Source organism: Meriones unguiculatus, chromosome 12 (genome assembly GCF_030254825.1).
Source record: "Meriones unguiculatus strain TT.TT164.6M chromosome 12, Bangor_MerUng_6.1, whole genome shotgun sequence".
Classification (NCBI taxonomy): Eukaryota; Metazoa; Chordata; class Mammalia; order Rodentia; family Muridae; genus Meriones; species Meriones unguiculatus.
The window spans coordinates 93,755,971-93,774,692 of record NC_083360.1 but is presented as its reverse complement, the minus strand read 5'-3'; positions in this window follow the sequence as shown (position 1 = coordinate 93,774,692).

Below are 18,722 nucleotides of genomic sequence, written 5' to 3'. Positions count from 1 at the left end.
TGGTGCAATAGAGTCAACCTGCCACCAGGTTGCTGCCTGGTCACTGAGGGAATGGTACCATATCTAGGGCTCAGTGGTAGTCCCTGCTGTTGGCGTATCTGGGGCACAGCAGCAGCTAGATTCAGTTCAGCCTTGGTGAGTGTTAAGTCCATGTTTTTGAGCCCATGCATAACCCCATCTCTACCACCATGGCCACCTTGTTCATGGGCTTATTGGGCAAACATAGGAATGGCTGGAGAAAGAGGCTGGCTTCCACAGAGTGTATCATCCTATCTGCTTGAATTTGAACTCCTCTCAGCTAAATACAGTTTTTAATGAGCATTTACAAGGGAAACAAGTATGGGCACATCCTGTGCCCATTTCGAAAGATCTTTATATATACTTCTTCTTGATATGTCTTTCTCACCAGTTTTCCAAACATGCTTTTTCCAAGTCCCTGACCATCCAGTCAATTCATTGGCTACAGGCCATGAAGCGGTTAATAATCACACATCTGGCCATTTCTCCCTTTAATGAAACTGTAATTCCATGTGAACTGCCCAAAGTTCTGCCCACTGGGAAGATTTCCCTTTGCAGGTGTCTTTTGAAAGGGATAATGAAGCATCGTGTCAGGCACAGCCAATGCAACTTAGATCTCGCAAAGAGGAACATCAGTCTGACCCCTGTACCTATGCTGAGTCATCTAGTCACATACACTTTTTCCCTACCCAGTGTTTTCATTGGCGAGAAGCTTTGTTGGACATTTGTGGTCAAGTAAATGGGACTCTTCTGCTGAATTTCCCATGATCGACTCATAAAAAGGACATATTTTAAAGAAATATTTTGGTATAGTATTTTCATCAATAAATTTATAAAATTAGTGATTCACTTGCAATGCTTTTAAAATTTATAATTTTTGTTATACTCCGGTATGAGATACCTGATATGTTACTTTTTCTCTTGACTCTAGTCAGAATTTAAATCCACTCAGTGAATACATGGATAATTTGCTTTTGTAATTGTCTGTAATTTTAATAGAAAAGTACCAAATTAGTGGAAAATTACCACTTAATAAATATATTTTATTTACTAGCTAACAAGTTTATAATATAAATTCTTTAGAAATAATAAAATGAACCCTAAATTCTTTTCATATGTCCTCAAAGCAGACACGTATTTAAAACCAACTCGGATACAGCAGGAACCAAAAATGTCATATAACAAAAATGTCTAATGCTCATACAAATAATATTTCAGTATTGAGTATTGGGAAGCAAAAGACTGAAAGAGCTTATAAAAACAGTCTCACAAAGATATTCCAAAAAGAAAGGTAACATAAATGAACTTTTACCCAGGGGCACAATTCAGTCATTTCTAAATTTCCTCTATGTGAAGTCTAAAAACCAAATGTAAAAACATGCAATAAAGTGAAAATTTCTATGTTAGGACATAAGTTATGACAAAGAAAATGAAAACGCAAAACAAGCCCTTCTGTGTTGGATCTTAGGGAATGGTGCTGAATGATGGGCAGATGATAGAGAAGAACTCGTAGATCTGCCTGTCTCTGCCTCCCAAGTGCTGGGATTAAATGCATGAGCCACTACTACATGGCAAATAAGTGTAACCCTGGCTGACCTCAAACTTATGATCCTTCTGCCTTCACCTCCTTCAGCAAACTCTGCTGGATGCAAAACCACGACCAGAGATAATTTTTCTTAATTTCCTTTTATTTTATTGTCTAATGTAGAATTCATTAAATGAACACTATTTTAGACCTGTGAGCTATTTGATGAAATTATTAAATATTTTTGTACAAAGTACAACTTATAAAAATATTAAAAATATGAAGTAGAAAATACTCTTCACCCCCCACTTAAATCGTTTATATTTGCAAAATGTTATATTTAATAAAGAATTGTTAGCAAAACAAACAAAAACTCTTAGCATTCAACAAGAATGTACTAAGCATACACTTACTAAATATGTCAAAGACCTTAGCAATAAAGAGGTAAATAAATAGAAAGTGAAGCTTTGCCTGATATGTCATTAAGAAAATTCAAATTAGAACATTTTGCTCGGATGGCAAAAATCTAGGACATAGACAGCAGCAACTGCTGGCGAAGATGTGGAGCGAAAATAACTGTCACTCATCGCTCGTGAGATGCAAACTGGTAAATCTTCTTTAGAAAACAGTCTGGCAGATCTTTTACCTAAATAAAACAAACAATTTGCCTATGATCCAGCAGTTGTATTTCTTGGTATTCTTCACATGACTCTTCCTCTTTTCTTTTTTTCCCCCTGTCTTTTTCCTCTTTGATTCTACTCTCCTTTTTACTTTTCTCCTTTCCTTTTTCCACTCGTGATTTCTGTCATAAAAATCTTTCCTATTTCAATATGAATGCACTAAGGGTATGAAACACTTTAGACAGTTGCAATGATATTCTGTTGCAGTTAAGATTGCTTTTGGTTATGAGCAATAGAAGCCTATGGTTACTTATATTAGCATAATTTTATGCTCCCAAGATGCAGTGATTGTGAAAACAAAAAGCTGTCTGCATAATATATGTACTGTTTAATATGATTTAGAAGCTAAAATCAGTAGACATTTTTGTTATCACTGAGGCTAGGTTATTGTTTATACATAAGAGAGAAAAGGGTATAGTGTATCTGGTCAATTTTATGAACTTCCTGAAGCTTTTGAGAAGTTTGTTTCATAAGCCTTAATAAGCCTCTCTTTAGAACTTACTGAGTCTAAGGATCTTCCATGAAGGATAAAATATTTCACTGCTGGCTCCTTTGAATATACCCAGCCTTAATGAACTTCCATTCAACATGTGAGAAAATTGTTGCTTTGTCTGATGCTCCAGCAGCAGTATTGTTAAAACAGTTCTTGTTTGGATGTAGAAGGAAGAACTAACCTGGGAATTTAAGCTCTGGGTTTCTGGAATAATATTTTGTTACCTTTATTTCCCTTCTGGAAACATTTCAGTTTTAACATTCTACTGCAGTACTCGAGAAGTTCACCAAATGATAGTTTCATCCTCTGTTTCCTCACTCCACGAACAGTGTGGCTTCCTCTTCCTTGACAGGGTTGCCCTTCATACTTTTACTTTGAAAATAGACTTAATTTTTTATACAGTCGTAAATATGGGTGGCAATGAATGGTTTGACAATATACGATTACCTATAACCCCATAAACCTTTCAGACATAATAGTATAACCTGTCTTTTGCATGTTTACGACTCAAAACACTTCCACAAAGAACCTAGTGTTCTAAACAGTCCAAAAGAGTAGATATTAACAGTTACTTTATGAAAGTTAAATCTGTAGATAAGAGACATGCTGGTGAGGGTAACCTACTAATTAGAGTCAAAGTTCTCTCTCTTTCTCTCTCTCTCCTTCTCATACATGCACACACACACACACACACACACACACACACACACACACACACACTGTATGTCTCTCTTTATCTTGCTTTCCTGAGAAGATAGCAAGTAACCTAAACTATCTGAAAAGCAAAAATAACATAATAATATTTCTAGAATAACATGTGTTAAGAAACAATTTGTTTTTCCATATGATGCTGAGAATTGTTCTTTCAAGGTCTGTAAAGAATTGTGTTGGTATTTTGATGGGAATTGCATTGAATCTGTAGATTGCTTTTGTCAGGATGGCCATTTTACTCTTGATCTTCCTGATCCATGAGCATGAGAGATCTTTCCATCTTCTGATATCTTCTTCCATTTCTTTCTTCAGAGAATTGAAGTTTTTTTTTTTTTTTTTTTTTTTTTTTTTTTCAAATAGGTCTTTCGCTTGCTTGGTTAGAGTCACACCAAGATACTTTATGTTATTAGTGGTTATTGTGAAGGATGTAGTTTCCCTAATTTCTTTATCAGTCCTTTTGTCTTTTGTATACAAGAAGGCTACTGATTTTTTTTTTAAGTTAATTTTGTATCCAGTCACGTTGCTGAAGGTGGTTATCAGCTCAAGGAGTTCTCTGGTGGAATTTTTGGGGTCACTCATGAATACTATCATATCATCTGCTAATATTGATACTTTGACTTCTTCCTTTCCAATTTGTATCTCTTTGATCTCCTTTAGTTGTCTTATTGCTCTAGCTAGGACTTTTAGTACTATGTTGAAGAGATATAGAGAGAGCAGGCAGCCTTGTCTTGTCCCTGATTTCAGTGGGATTGATTTAAGTTTCTCTCCATACTTGATAGTAAATAATTAGAGAAAAGGGAGATCAATAACTATGAAGACAATTAATGCTGTTTCACTCAAGTAAATGAGGGCTTATTTGCTTCCTCTCAATCCCTCCTCACCTTGCTCATGTGAATTAATAGTAACACCATGGAGATATCATTGCACTCACGCTTCCCTTGCCTTTCAGGAAGGGAAAGGAATGCCAGGAATGAGAACACATGGACATGGCCAATGCATACTATGAAATTTGAAATATAAGAATTTTAAGGGCTTGTGTCTAAGGTGACCATGGGAGGACTTGATGTAGGAGGAATTGTGGAGGAGTTCTAAATTGAATTTGAAGGAATACTGTCCACAATGCTCATTGCTGTATTTCTAAAGTTAGCAGCTATGAAAAATGTGATCCAACAGAAATTGTTTGTCCTAAAATTCTGGAAAAAATAGCAAATGTTAAAAGGTTGGTGGAGGATTAAATGAGAAAAATGTAAGTAGGAAGCATCAAAACCAATATAAACATTCTTGGAGCCCAGCACATGTGAATTTTAGGTAGGAGATTAAGTTAAAGGTTTTCACAGAGATCAACAGATCAACAAGGCTCATTCTACACACCAGACATTCACAAAAGGCTATTGTGTCGTATGTGTGAAATCCTTGCTTGGCCCTAGGAAGCTTCTTAATCACTCTGAATCTATATTTTTTAAAAAGTACATCTATTGAGAGTATCAGTTTACAATAATAATTTGAAGCTCTAGGGAGAGGTTTGTGAACTGCTGAATTGAGCGGGTAAATTGTTTTTAAATGAAACAGACTGAGATGCCGAAGTTAATACTAATTAAGACAGACTCATCTGTGTGAGCTGGCAGAAAGTACCTTACATATGCCATCCCCGGCACAACACAAAGTTGCTTATTTGCCTTCTTGCTCCTATAAGCAATTGTTGGTTTGTTTGTTTGTTTGTTTTTTAACTTGAGAAGACTTTGAAAAGAATTACATCGGCATCTATTTTATTGCTATGATATGTCTGTACAGCTGGATGGACTTACTGAAACTAAGCATTTCTGCTTCTAGAAACATAATTATCTACATTGACACGAAAGGAGACCTTTCATTTGCTGATAGGAACTACACTGATTACTTAGTAATTGACCTTGCCAACCAAACCTGATGAAGCAGCTTCAGAAACAGTGGCTTTCTCCATCCTTCATGGCTTATTAGCCTGTCTGCCTACACAGAGCAAGAAGCTAATGTCTATTATAGATTACCTTTCAGCGAAGAAGGTATTTAAAGGCCAGATGCGTACAAAAATAGCTTACACTGTGTTAAGAGAATGACAGGTTTGGCACTGCAGATCTCACAACTGTAATCTAAGTTTTCCTCATTAGTTTTAGTCCTATTGCTAAAACTGAAATGGAATAAAACAGATTCTGAAGACAGTTTCTAACTTAAATACAATGCTAAGCAAAATGCTCATCATTTTTGCCATTTTTATTTATCCTGACACCTCACCAAGTGTGAAGGAAGAAAAGGTGATGGTGGATGGCAAACGTTAAAGATGCTTTGTTGACTCAATATTAATTATAAACAATTCCATCTTGTTCAAAAATTCAAAACAGGAATTCATTGCCCTCTAGGAGATTTGGAATTTTATGCCTCCGCTTAGCAATAGAATATGAAAGGGTACATAGAAAATTGAGATGGCTTTATTTTGTTGTTTTAAAAGGCTGATCTCATAAAATAAACTGTGAAGTTTAAAATATAGCCAGGTTATATAAGTCTGTGTATGGAGGCTCCTGGAAGCAGTGTGGTGTGTGTTTGTGTGTGTATACGTTTGTGTAATCTAGTTGTTCACCTTGATTTTGAGAAGACATAAGGTTCTGTCTTTAGAGTAACACTTCATAGCCTCTTTAGAAGTTTTTTATTTTTATTTTTATTTTTTTTTTTTTCAGTTTTGACACAGATCAAATGCTGAGTAGCCCATGGGACTCTAAAGACAAATTTCAAGAAAGAGTGAAAGAGGTTGAATTTCTCCTAGTTTGTGTTAATCACAACTTAAACAGAATCATCACATTAAAACTTTTTTTTCTTCTGGAGCTCCTGTCCGCTCCAGGTCTTTCTATACTTCCCTTCTTTCATAAAATTCCATGCACTCTGCCCAAAGTTTGGCTATGAGTCTTAGCATCTGCTTTGATACCTCAATCAGTAGAGTCTTTCAGAGACCCTAAGTGATAGGCTCCTGTCCTGGTTCCCTGTCTTCTCCTGGTTCCGATGTCTATCATGTTTGCCCTTCTGAATGAGGATTGAGCATCTTCCCTAGGGTCTTCATTGTTGTTTCACTTCTTTAGAACTATAGATTTTAATATGTTTATCCTATATTATATGTCTAATAACCATTTATGAGTGAGTATGAACCATATGTGTCTTTCTGCTTCTAGGTTACCTCACTCAAGATGATCTTTTCTAGTTTCCACCATTTGCCTCCCAACAGATCCAAAAAATACTGGGCCCTGGGTGCCCTGCAGAGACTGATACCCCAACCAAGGACCATGCATTGAGAGGGCATAAAACCCCTGCCCAGATGTAGCCCATAGACCCATTCTCCAAGTGGATTCCCTCTCAAGAGGAGCAGGGATTGTCTCTGACATGAACTAAGTGGCAGACTCTCTTATCACCTCCCCCTGGGGGTGGGGCGAGGTACTGCCTTGCCAGGCCACAGAGGAAGACAATACAGCCAGTCCTTATGAGACTTAATAGGGTAGGGCCAGATGGAAGGGGAGGAGGACCTCCCCTATCAGTAGACTAGGGGAGGGGCATAGGGGAAGAAGAGAGAGGGAGGGGCGATTGAGAGGAGATGAGGGAGGGGGCCAAGACCGGAATACAAAGTGAATAAATTGTAATAAATATTAAATAAAAAATTAAAAACCTTTCTCCTGTCCTATTTTTCCACCATACACCTTAAGTGTATTGGCACTATTTGCATGTCTGCTTTGTCTCCGGTGCTTTATTTCATTTGCAGAGGAGACTTTGCTGTTACCACACACTGAGCTGTGCCCAGGTCCTGTTGCTCCTTTTGATCTGCCTGTAACAATCAACACTAACTGTGGAAGTTAACTAAAGAACTAGTTGTAGGCAAGTCAATGGCTCGGTGTCTTTTCCACCAACCAGGCTGGCCTCAAACTCAGAGAGATCTGCCTGCCTCTGCCTCCCAGAGTGCTAGGATTAAAGGGGTGCTCTACAACATCTGGCTCTCTCTGATTTTCTTGAGACAGGGTTTCATTTTATAATCCATACTGGTGAGGACTCTTTACTTAGATTATGTTGGGCTCAGGCTCATAGCAGTCATCTTGTTTCAGCCTCCTAATTCCTGAAACTGCAGGCATGAGCCCCTGTGCCCACCGGACTGTACTTTTATTTGAATTTTATTTGTCTTATTTGCTTCAGGGCCATATCCTATGTCTGAAAATTCCTTTTGTTGTTGTTGTTTCGTGTGTTTTTAAATTTTTACTTAATTTTTTTTTACAATTATTCATTGTATATCCCAACTGAAGCTATCTCCATCAACTCCTCCCAATCCCACCCTTCCTCCCTCTTTCCCCATCCCCTTCCCCTAGTCCACTGAAATGGGTAGTTCTTCTCCTCTTGTCATCTGCACATAGCTTATCAAGTCTCATCGGGGCTGCCTGGATCCTCTTCCTCCATGGCCTGGCAAGGCCACATTGCCAGGGGCAAGTGATCAAAGAGCAGGCAACTGAGTTCATGACAGAGGCAGCTCCTGATCCCCTTACCTGGGAACCCACATGGAGATTGAGCTGCCAATCAGCTTTATCTGAGCAGTGGGTCTAGGTCCTCTCCATGCATGGTCCTTGTCTGATGTGTTGTGCATCAGTCTCTGCAGGACCACCTGGGCTCAGATGTTTAGCTTTTTTGGCTCCAGTCCCCTCTGTGTCCTTCTATTCTCCATCCCTTCTTCCATAAGACTCCCTGCTCTGCCCAAAGTTAGGCTGTGAGTCAGAGCATATGCTTCCCCTGTTGGGTGGAGCTTTTTCAGAGGACGCTCTGTAGGAGGCTCAGATCCTGTTTCCTCTCTTGCCCCTCTTCTGGTGTCTGTCCTGTTTACCATTCTGAATGAGATTTACACCTCCTCCTTAGGGTCCTCCTTGTTGTTTAGCTTCTTTAGGTCTGTAGATTTTGTTATGAATGAGGAAAAGTCTTATATATCCAAGCGTTATTCTATCCCTTTACAATACTGTTGAAAATACATGTATTTTATAAATTTACATGTATTTTTCATTACCAGTTTCGTGTCTGATGACTGTTTCATGCATTTATATAACACTAAGTTATTTTTAATGCTATTCCATTCTTTTAGGCCCTTTCCTCTCTGCTGGGACACTTCTCAGCAAGTTCCCCTCCTACTATCATATTGGGTGTGTGTGCATGTGTGCGCATGTGTGTGTGTGAGAGAGAGAGACAGAGAGAGATACCTGCTAGGTTTAACTAGGGCTGCTTTAATGAATATGGTTAGAAGGTTATGTACTGGATTATGAGAAATTTCCTAGTGGATATACTGCTTAAGAAAGCGACACCATTTCCAGCAGCCTCCATAACCATCATATTATTCCTCAGGAATGGGTGGGGCCTCACAGGCCCTTCTCCATTCCATGAAGAAGTGTTGACAGGCTCAACCTCATTCAGGTCTTGAGCACTTAATTACAACTGCAGTGAGTTTGTGAGTGCAATGATATTGTAGTATCCAGAACATAGCATTTCTCCTATTTTTCTGGTTCTTATATTCTCTCTGATACTCATTCTGTAACAGTCCCTCAGCCTTAAAGAATGGGATATAGTTGTGTCATGTAAGCTGGGCACTCAGCAATCACTTATTGACCAGTTATGTGACATAAATATTGAGAAAGCACTGTCACAACACCTCTGTTTAGCAGATTGAGAGTAGTTATTTCCCCACTGGGACTCACAACCTCTCCATTAGCTTGCTTCTGGTTCAGTTTCTGAAATGAACCAAATTCCCTCTTGTGGAGTAAGCCTCAGATTTAATCAAAGAGCAGTTGCCTACCTCACTCACTATTGGGCACACCGCTGAGGCACTAGTGGCCACATCATGACTGACGGGTTGTATTGTAGCTCTCATGGTCAGCGGGGTAACAGTATTGGGGACTCCACAGCAGACTTGAGAGCACCATCAGGCATGTGGAAAGCTAGCTAGCAGGAAAGAAGCTTTTCAGGTTAGCTCTAGCTTGATCCCTCTCTGTCTTATTTCAAAAGTGTACAGAATCCTGAGCAGTAGTGCTTTCCCATTTAATTTCCAGTTGGTAACCAAGAGCAATGGCAACAACCTTTTGTTTATTCTCAGTTAAAAGCCAAAAGTCAGTTTATTCATTATTTGTTTCTCCAGTTCTTTTAAGTCTGAAGGATTTAAATCTTATAAAATCTAAAATAACTGAAGGCAATTTATGTTCTATTTAAAATAGTCTCCGTGTTTGCTCCTGTGCTACTGTATGGTCTTCAAATCTCAGTGACTTAAAACAACAAAGTTTAATTCCTACAGAGCTTGAGCTAAATAGAGTTGTTATAGGCAAAATTCACAAAGGTTTCCCAAAGTGAGGGGAACAAGGACTATTTCTAACAGGAACTCAATGACTGCCTCTTTGGTCTCCCCACCCCCGAAGGGAGGAGCAATCCTGTTAGGCCACAGAGGAGGGCTTTGCAGCCAGTCCTGAAGATACCTGATAAAACAGGATCAGATGAATGGGGAGGAGGTCCTCCCCTATCAGTGGACTTGGAAAGGGGCACGGTGGAGATGAGGGAGGGAGGGAGGGACTGGGAGGGAATGAGGGATCGGGACACGGCTGGGATACAGAGTTAATAAAATGTAACTGATAAAAAAAATAAAAATAAAAATAAAAATTCACAAAGTGGAAAAGAGCAAAGTTAGCATTAATACTAGAACTATTGGTAAAAGAAAAAAAAAAGGCTCACTTCTGCTTATGTTGTCTTGGGCAAGGAGAGCTGTATTATCTGGATAGAAATATCTGTATATCTGGATGGAAATGGAGTAAAGAAGTATATTCCTTTAATATGCCAAGAAAGGTAAAGGATTAGAATACCCAATCAATAGCCTCATAATAGTTTCAAAATCATGAAAACAGTGATCAACCAGATAAACACTGCTCAGTGGAAAACTCCCTACTGGCTTTTGGGAAGAACAGTGTATCATCCAGAAATGCATAATTAATTGTAGAAAAGAATTTTAAAATTGCAGCAAAAATGAGAAGGAAGTGTTGAAATAGCTGCATTTTGCATGTTTTTCTTTTGCAGAAAAGGATTCTGAGAATTATGTGGCTATTCCTGATGCACTGGTATAAGCCTCACCAATTAAAAAAAAAATTCAGACCTTTTGTATCTTTATTCTCAACTCTATGGGGAAATGCAAAATCATCCCTAGGCAATCTGTTAATAAGTTTTGACTGTGTTTCAATAAGACTTCATTTACAAAACCACATGAAGTGTCATTTTTTTTTTCATCTAACTGATGTATTTTGTGGACTCTGTGTGTTGGTTAGTTTTTGGCTATTTGATACAAACTAGAGTCATATGGGATGATGAAATCTAAATTGGGACATTTCCTCTACGGGGCTGACCTGTGGGCCTGTCTGTGAGACATTTTCTTGGTTATGACTGATGCAGCAATTGTTGGCAATGCCATCCCTGGGCATGTGGGCTGTATAAGAAGGCAAGTTGTGCAAAGCAAGCGAAGCAAGCATGAAAGCAGTGGTTGCCTGTGGTCTCTGCTTCAGTTTTTGCTTTGAACTTTGTGTCTGACGCCCCTAGTGATAGAAGTGAAAGTGTAAGATAATAAAACATTTCCTTCCCAAATTCCTTTTTGTCAGTGTTTATCACAATAACAGAAACAAAGTAGGAAACTCTATTAAAAGGCTTCTACATTTGTGTATACACTCACATTTTAAAATGTGTCTACCAATGGCAAATACAAGAAAGGATGCTCTAAGACTATGAGTGTGAATGAGTTTGAAACATATATTAGGTTAGAAAAAATAGGTAATTATACAGATAAAGCACACAACTTAGAGTTTGTTACATTGTACTTCTGCATGCACACACCCATACATATAAAATAATATTCTGTATTTTCACCTAAGAATGTTATGAGCTTAATTAAGGTTCAAACTGAATGAGTTATATGGTAAAATAAGTATGGTATTGATATGATTTTGAAACATAATATTCAGAAAGTACATTTTGTGCATGTAATTTAAAAGGAAGGCAAGGAGAAAATTTATAGATTTCTCAATAACTTAGTGAAAGTAATTTTATCTTTACACAATCATTTTCCCCAAGAAATGCTAGATTCTTTAGAGTGAAAAGCAATTAACAAATCCATGTTATGGTGTGTGTGTGAGTATGTGTATTAAAGAAGATTTCTGGTCTTTTTTTTTTTTTTTCAGACAACAAATGTCTATGCAACCATAGGGAGGAGATGTGATTAAAGCACTTCAGTGTATTTGGGGGCTTAGAATCTGTATAAGTTATCAGAATCATTTGCTATGGCTAGAATAAATTGAGCAGTGAGGAATCCTTGTGATAAAGAATGCCAAAATGATCAAATTAGCCTCCAATTGATTTATAGCACCATGTCTAATTATCTAATATTTCTCCTTGATAGAAGTTTGATTTGGGGATAGTGTAAGTGATGAAGACTTGAATTCTGCTTTGATGATTTATTTGTGTCATTCAAGATGAAGAACAACATCAATAATAAAGACAGCTAATCTAGCTTGGAAAAAAAGCATAAAGTGAAAAATCATGAAATAACTGCTTCATAGTTGGTGTTTTCTAGTAACTTAGAAGATGCAGATTCTTGCTCTCAAAGGATTCTCACTTAGAAAATTTTGTTCTGTGGGAGACACAGAGATTGCTGTTTATAGTTGTTTTGTTCATATTAGACAAAACAAATAAGAAAACGGCACATGGAGAAACAATAATTAAATGCCCTGTTTACAAAAGTAAAGCTTATTTGAGTAAATATGAAAATGTGTATGATAGCTAGAGATATAAACAGTTTTAAACATGTGTTTACTGGCCTCTTGTGAGTCATGATTTTTGACATGAATTCATTTAAAATACTTTGGCTTGTTTTGATGTTTAGATTTTGAGGTCTTCATGTATTCTCAACTATGGTTAGCAAGGATTTTCTCCTGTATTGCAGGCTATACTTTTAGTTGCTGGCCCTGCTCTGGATATATTTATCTATTATTTTTAGCAACCAATTACTAATTAATTACTTAATTAATTTTCAGTATATTGTGAATGGATTTATTTTTCTTATTTCCTCTCAGACTGATTATTATTGGAATTCAGGAAGACTTCTGATTTTTGAATGATGATTCTATATCTCTTTTCTGAGAGTGTTTAGTTCTGACAGATTTCCAGGGTCTTTAGGGGTATGTTATATATAGGATTAAATTGCTTTCAAAGAGACAATTTTTCTTCTCTATGTCTTTACTTATAGTGCTTCAATTTGGGTGAATAGTTGTTTTAAATATTATTTAAATAAATAAATATTATACTACTAACACATGTTCGCATTTGCAGTCTCAGTGCCTTAGGAACTGTATGTAAGTTGCGGTACTCTTATAGCATATTAACTAATTTTTTTTCTGAGAAAACTGGATTTCAAGGAGACATGTTAACCATGTTTCTTTCATCAGCTGTATCCTTCACATGCATACATACACAAACATGGTAAACTTAATTTATCCTCTTGTCCTAACTACAATTTTCAGCAGTTTAATGATAAATATTCTAACATAAACAATCCACTGACCTAATTGATAAAAATTCCATTCTTCCCTGCTAAAGCCATTCATTTCTCCTTATGAGTTCAAGCAGTAAACACAGTAAATCTTGTGCTATAAAAGCAGCACCACAGGCATAATATGAACAAAATTTATGGGATCTACCTTAGAAATTATATGTTAGTCTTGAAGAAAGCTTGGGCTGACTTGGGAAAAAAAATAGAAAACCCAGACAAAGAAAAAGTATCACAAATCTCAAGAGGCAAAATCACCAGGGAAATGAATTTTTTTAAAAGACATATTACTGAATTTACTGACTGAGGAGTCCTTATTATTTGTCTTCTATACTCCAGGAAATATGCCAGTTTTAGTGCAAAGATTATACAAAGAAAGATATATGATGCTTGTCAGAAAAAATTAATCAAAACAAGTGGTTAGTTTTCCCTCTCAACTCCATCCTAAAAATTACAGATGGAAATAAGTAAATTGAAAAAAACACCTATTTCTCCACTACCAGTGAAAGCTTAGACATGGGAAGAAAGCTCTTGAACAGGATGAGAGCACTGAATGCTTTGAGGTCTTGTGTGGAAGGTTGTTGGGAAGGCAGTAACAGCATATAGTTTAGAAAAGCTTTTAAAATTATGTTCTTCTCCTGTGCATGTTGGAGGAGGGGCATGTTTTCACAACATCCTTCTCAAACCCTGTAATTTTTTCTTTTACTATTGCGACAGTATCAAGTTAGGGTAAACAATTATAAATGAATGTCTCCATCCTGTGACAAGCCTCTTAGGCTGATACAGTTGAGTTAAAAACTCTTCCTTCAGATACTAATTATATTAATTATATAAACAGATACTAATTACAAGTAATAGCTTATATTTGCAGTGGTGGAAACAATTATTGAAAATAGACACACTGAATCCTGTAGATGAAGTAATAACTATAATAGTTCAATTAAGCAGAGAAATATTAACCAAGAAGGGGAAACAAACAGAAGCTCTGGCGTGCAGCATTTGATCATAGAAATGCTAAACAAAGAGAACACAGTGAATGGACAGGCAAATGCCCTGAGTCTGTTTGGATAAAATTAGACAGAGATTGTTCCAGAATAAAAGAATAAATAAAATATTAAAAGTCTAAGAAGATGACTTTAATTTTGTAGAGGCCTAAATTAAAAAAAAAAAAGTAAACTGTAAAGACAGCCAATTGTAAAATGCAGAAATGAAAAATATAGTGTCTAAAGTTAAATGACTAAGATGAACAAAAGGAAAACACTTTAATTGTAAGGTAGATGAAAACTAAATCCTTGACCTGGGGCTCAGCCAGCAAATTAGTTGAACTCTTAGTTCCTGGACTCCGTCATCCAACTCATGGCTCTGCCTGCCTTTTTGAGGAGACCTGTCAAGCCCCAGGAATATCCATATTAGAACCATCCCTGCTAATCCCCTGCCTACCAGGTCCTCATGGGTCACAGCCAGCAGCAGTGAGCTCTGTCCCCTGAGCTTCATCTTTCTGACCACTGTTAATACCAATACTCTTCCAGATATTCCATGAGATAGAAACTGAAGGAACCTTACCAAACTCACTCTATGAAGCTACAGTCACTCTAATACCTAAAACACACAAAGACTCAACAAAGAAAGAAAATTTCAGACCAATTTCCCTTTTGGACTTTGATACAAAAGTTCTCAACAAAGAACTGGCAATCTGAATTCAAGAACATATCCCAAAAATCATGATCAAATAGGCTTCATTCCAGGGATGCAGGGATGGTTCAATATGTAAAAATCCATCAATGTAATCTATATATAAACAAACTAAAAGGAAAAAAATATGCATTATCAACTCAATAAATTCTGAAAAAGCCTTTGACATACTCTAACACTCTTTCTTGGAGAGCTCAGGTATACAAGGCACATAACTAAACCCAATAAAGGTAATATACAACAAGCTAATGGCCAAGACCAAATTGAATGGGTAAAAACTTAAAGCAATTGCACTAAAACCACGATCAAGACAAGGCTGTGTCTTCATATCTATTTAATATAGTATTTGAAGTTCTATCTAGAGCAATAAGAAAACTAAAGAAGATTGAGGTGATACAAATTGGAAAGAAAGAAATCAAAGTGTTGCTATTTGTAGATGATATGATGTTATGATAAGTGACCCCAAAATTCTAGCAGAAAACTCTTACAGCTGATGAACACCTTCAGCAAAGTAGACGGATACAAATTAACTCAAAAAGTCAGTTGCCTGCATGCTTCTGACATAGAAAATGAATGGTGGATCAATAGAATTGAATAGAAGACCCAGAAATAAACCCACACACCTACAGATATTTGATTTTTTACAAAGATGACAAAACAATACAATGGAAAAAAGATAGCATCTTCATGAAATGAAGCTGGGCTAACTGGATGTCTACATGTAGAAAAATGCAAATTGGCCTATATTTATCACGCTGCACAAAACTAAAGTCCAAGAGGATCAAAGACCTCAACATAAATCCAGACACACTAAATCTATTAGAAGAAAAAGTTGGGAATAACCTTCAACTCATTGGCCCAGGAGACAACTTCCTGAACAGAACACCAACAGCACAGGCTCTAATATCAACAATCAATAAATGGTAGCTCATGAAACTGAAAAGCTTCTGTAAAGCAAAGGACACTGTCATTAAAATGAAAAGACAGCCTACAGACTGGGAAAGGATCTTCACTAACCCTATATTTTACAGAGGGCTAATATCCAGAATATATAAAGAACTCAGGAAGTTAAACACTAACAAATCAAGTAATCCTATTGAAAAATGGGGTGCAGAGCTAAACAAAGAATTCCCAAAAGAGGAATATCGAATGGCAGAGAAGCACTTAAAGATATGGTCAACATAGCAGCTCAGTCTCCAGGTGGGTTCCCTGGTGATCAGAACAGGGACCTTCTCTGACATGAACTCAGTGGCCTGCTCTTTCGGGGAGGTGGGTTCAGCCTGGCATGGCCACTGAGGAGGACAGTGCAACAACTCCTGATGAGACTTGATGGACTGGGGTCAGATGGAGAGGGAGGAGGACCTCCCCTATTGGTGGAGTGGGGGAGGGGCATGGGTAGAGGAGAGGGAGAGTGGATTGGGAGGGGAGAAGGGGGAACTGCAGGTGGGATACAAAGCGAACAAACTGTAATTAGTAACATTAAAAAAATAAAAACCAAACCACCCTCCCTAATTAAAAAAAAAAAAAAGAAATGGACAACATCCTTAGTCATCAGAGAAACATAAATTAAAACAACCCCTGAGATTTTGCCTTACTCCCATTGAAATGGCTAAGATCAAAAACTCAAGTGACAATACATGCTGGAGAGGATGTGGAGAAAGGGGAACCCTCCTCCATTGCTGGTGGGAATGTAAATTTGTACAACCACTCTGGAAATCAATCTGGCACTTTCCCAGACAATTAGGAATAGTGTTACCTCAAGATCCAGCTATACCACTCCTAGGCATATATCCAAAATATGCTCAGGTATATAACAAGGACATTTGCTTAACCATTTTCGTAGCAGCTCTATTCATAATAGCCAGAACCTGGAAACAACCATATGTCCTTCAACTGAGGAATGGGTACAGAAATTGCAGTACATTTACACAATGGAATACTACTCAGCAATTAAACTCAAGGAAATCATGAAATTTGCAGGCACATGGTAGGAAGTAGAAAAGGTCATTCTGAGTGAGGTATCCCAGAAACAGAAAGACACACATGATATATACTTAGCTATAAATGGATATTAGACATATAATACAGGATAAACATACTAAAATCTGTGCCTCTAAGGAAGCTAAGCAAGAAGGAGGACTCTGGGTAAGATGATCAATCCTTGTTCTGAAGGCAGATGAGCCAGACATAGGAAGAGAGAGAAAACAGGAAAGAGGACAGGAGTCATCACAGAGCAACTCTGAAAGACTTTATCCAGCAGTGTATCAAAGCAGATGCTGAGACTCATAACCAAACCTTCGGCAGAGTACAGGGCATCATATGAAAGAAGGAGGAGTTAGTATGACCTAGAGAGGATAAGAGCCCCACAAGGAGAGCAACAGAACCAAAAAAAAAAAAAACAAAAAACAAAAAACCTGTGCACAGGGGTCTTTTCTGAGACTGATACTCCAACCAAGGACCATACATGGAGATAACTTAGGACCTTGCACAGATGTAACCCATGGCAGCTTAATTTCCAAGTGGGTTTCCCTAGTAAAGGGAACAGGGTCTCTCTCTGACTTGAACTCAGTCTCTGGCTCTTTGAGCATCAACCCATGAAGGGGGAGCAGCCTTATCAGGCCACAGAGGAAGAAAATGCAGCTAGTACTAATGAGACCTGATAGGCTAGGGTCAGATGGAAGGGGAAGAGGGTTTCCCCTATCAGTGGACTGGGGGAGGGGCATGGGAGGAGAAGATGGATAGAGGGTGGGGTTGGGAGGGAAGTAGGAAGGGGCTACAGCTGGAATACAAAGTGAATAAATTGTAATAAATAGAAAAAATAAACGTAAAATAAAAATGGCCATCCTTCCAAAAGCAATCTATAGATTCAATGAAAACCCCATCAAAATTCTAACAAAATTCTTTACAGACATTTAAAGAAAAATTGTCAAGTTCATATAAAAAAAAAAACAAAAACAAACAAAAAAAAAAACAAAAACAAGGAACCCAGGATAGCTAAAACAATAAAAGAACCTCTGGAGGTATCACCATCCCTGATTTCAAGCTGTATTACAGAGCAATAGTAATAAAACTGCATGCTACTGGCATAGAAACAGACAGGTTAAACAATGGATTTGAATCAAGGAACCAGAAGTAAAGCCACATGCCTATTGACACTTAATTTTTGATAAAGAAGCCAAAACTATACTATTGAAAAAAAGAAGTAATCTTCCACAAATGTTGCTGGTCTAACTGGATGTCTTCATGTAAAAGAATGCAATGACTTCAAGATCAATAACCTCAAAATAACCAGATACATTAAATCTGATAGGAAAAAGGTAGGGAATATTCTTGAATGCATTGGTACAGGAGACTACCTCCTGAACAGAATAAAAAGAGCTCAGACACTAAGATCAACAATAACTGGGATGTCGTGGAATGGAAAATCTCATGTAAGGGATAGGACATTGTCAATAGGAAAAAAAAATGGCAGACCACACAATGGGAAAAGATCTTCACCAACTCTACATCCGAGAGAAGGCTCATATCCAAAATATATAATGAGCGCAGAAGTAGATACCAACAAAACAAATAACCCAATTAAAAAAAAAAAGGGAGACATTTCTAGGATGAGCCAGAAACTTCATATAAGGGAAACACCAAGGAATTTATGAGGGTGACCCCAGGCAGGACTCCTAGCAACAGGGCATACGGAACCTGAGAAAGCCACCTCCTATAATCTGTCATGATATCCAATGGAAGGATGGGAGCACCAGCCCAGCCACAAAAACCTTCAGCCCACAATTTGTCCAGCCTAAAGTAGGTACAGGGATAAAAATAGAACAGAAATTGAGGGAATGGTCACCCAATGTCTGTCCCAAAATGATACCCTTCCCATGATGGAAAGCCAACAGCAGATACTATCAATGGTATTTTGTTTTACTTTCAGATAGATGCCTAGCATAGCTGTCCTATGAGAGGCTTTACCCAGCTGGAATCAGCTATAGAGACCCACAA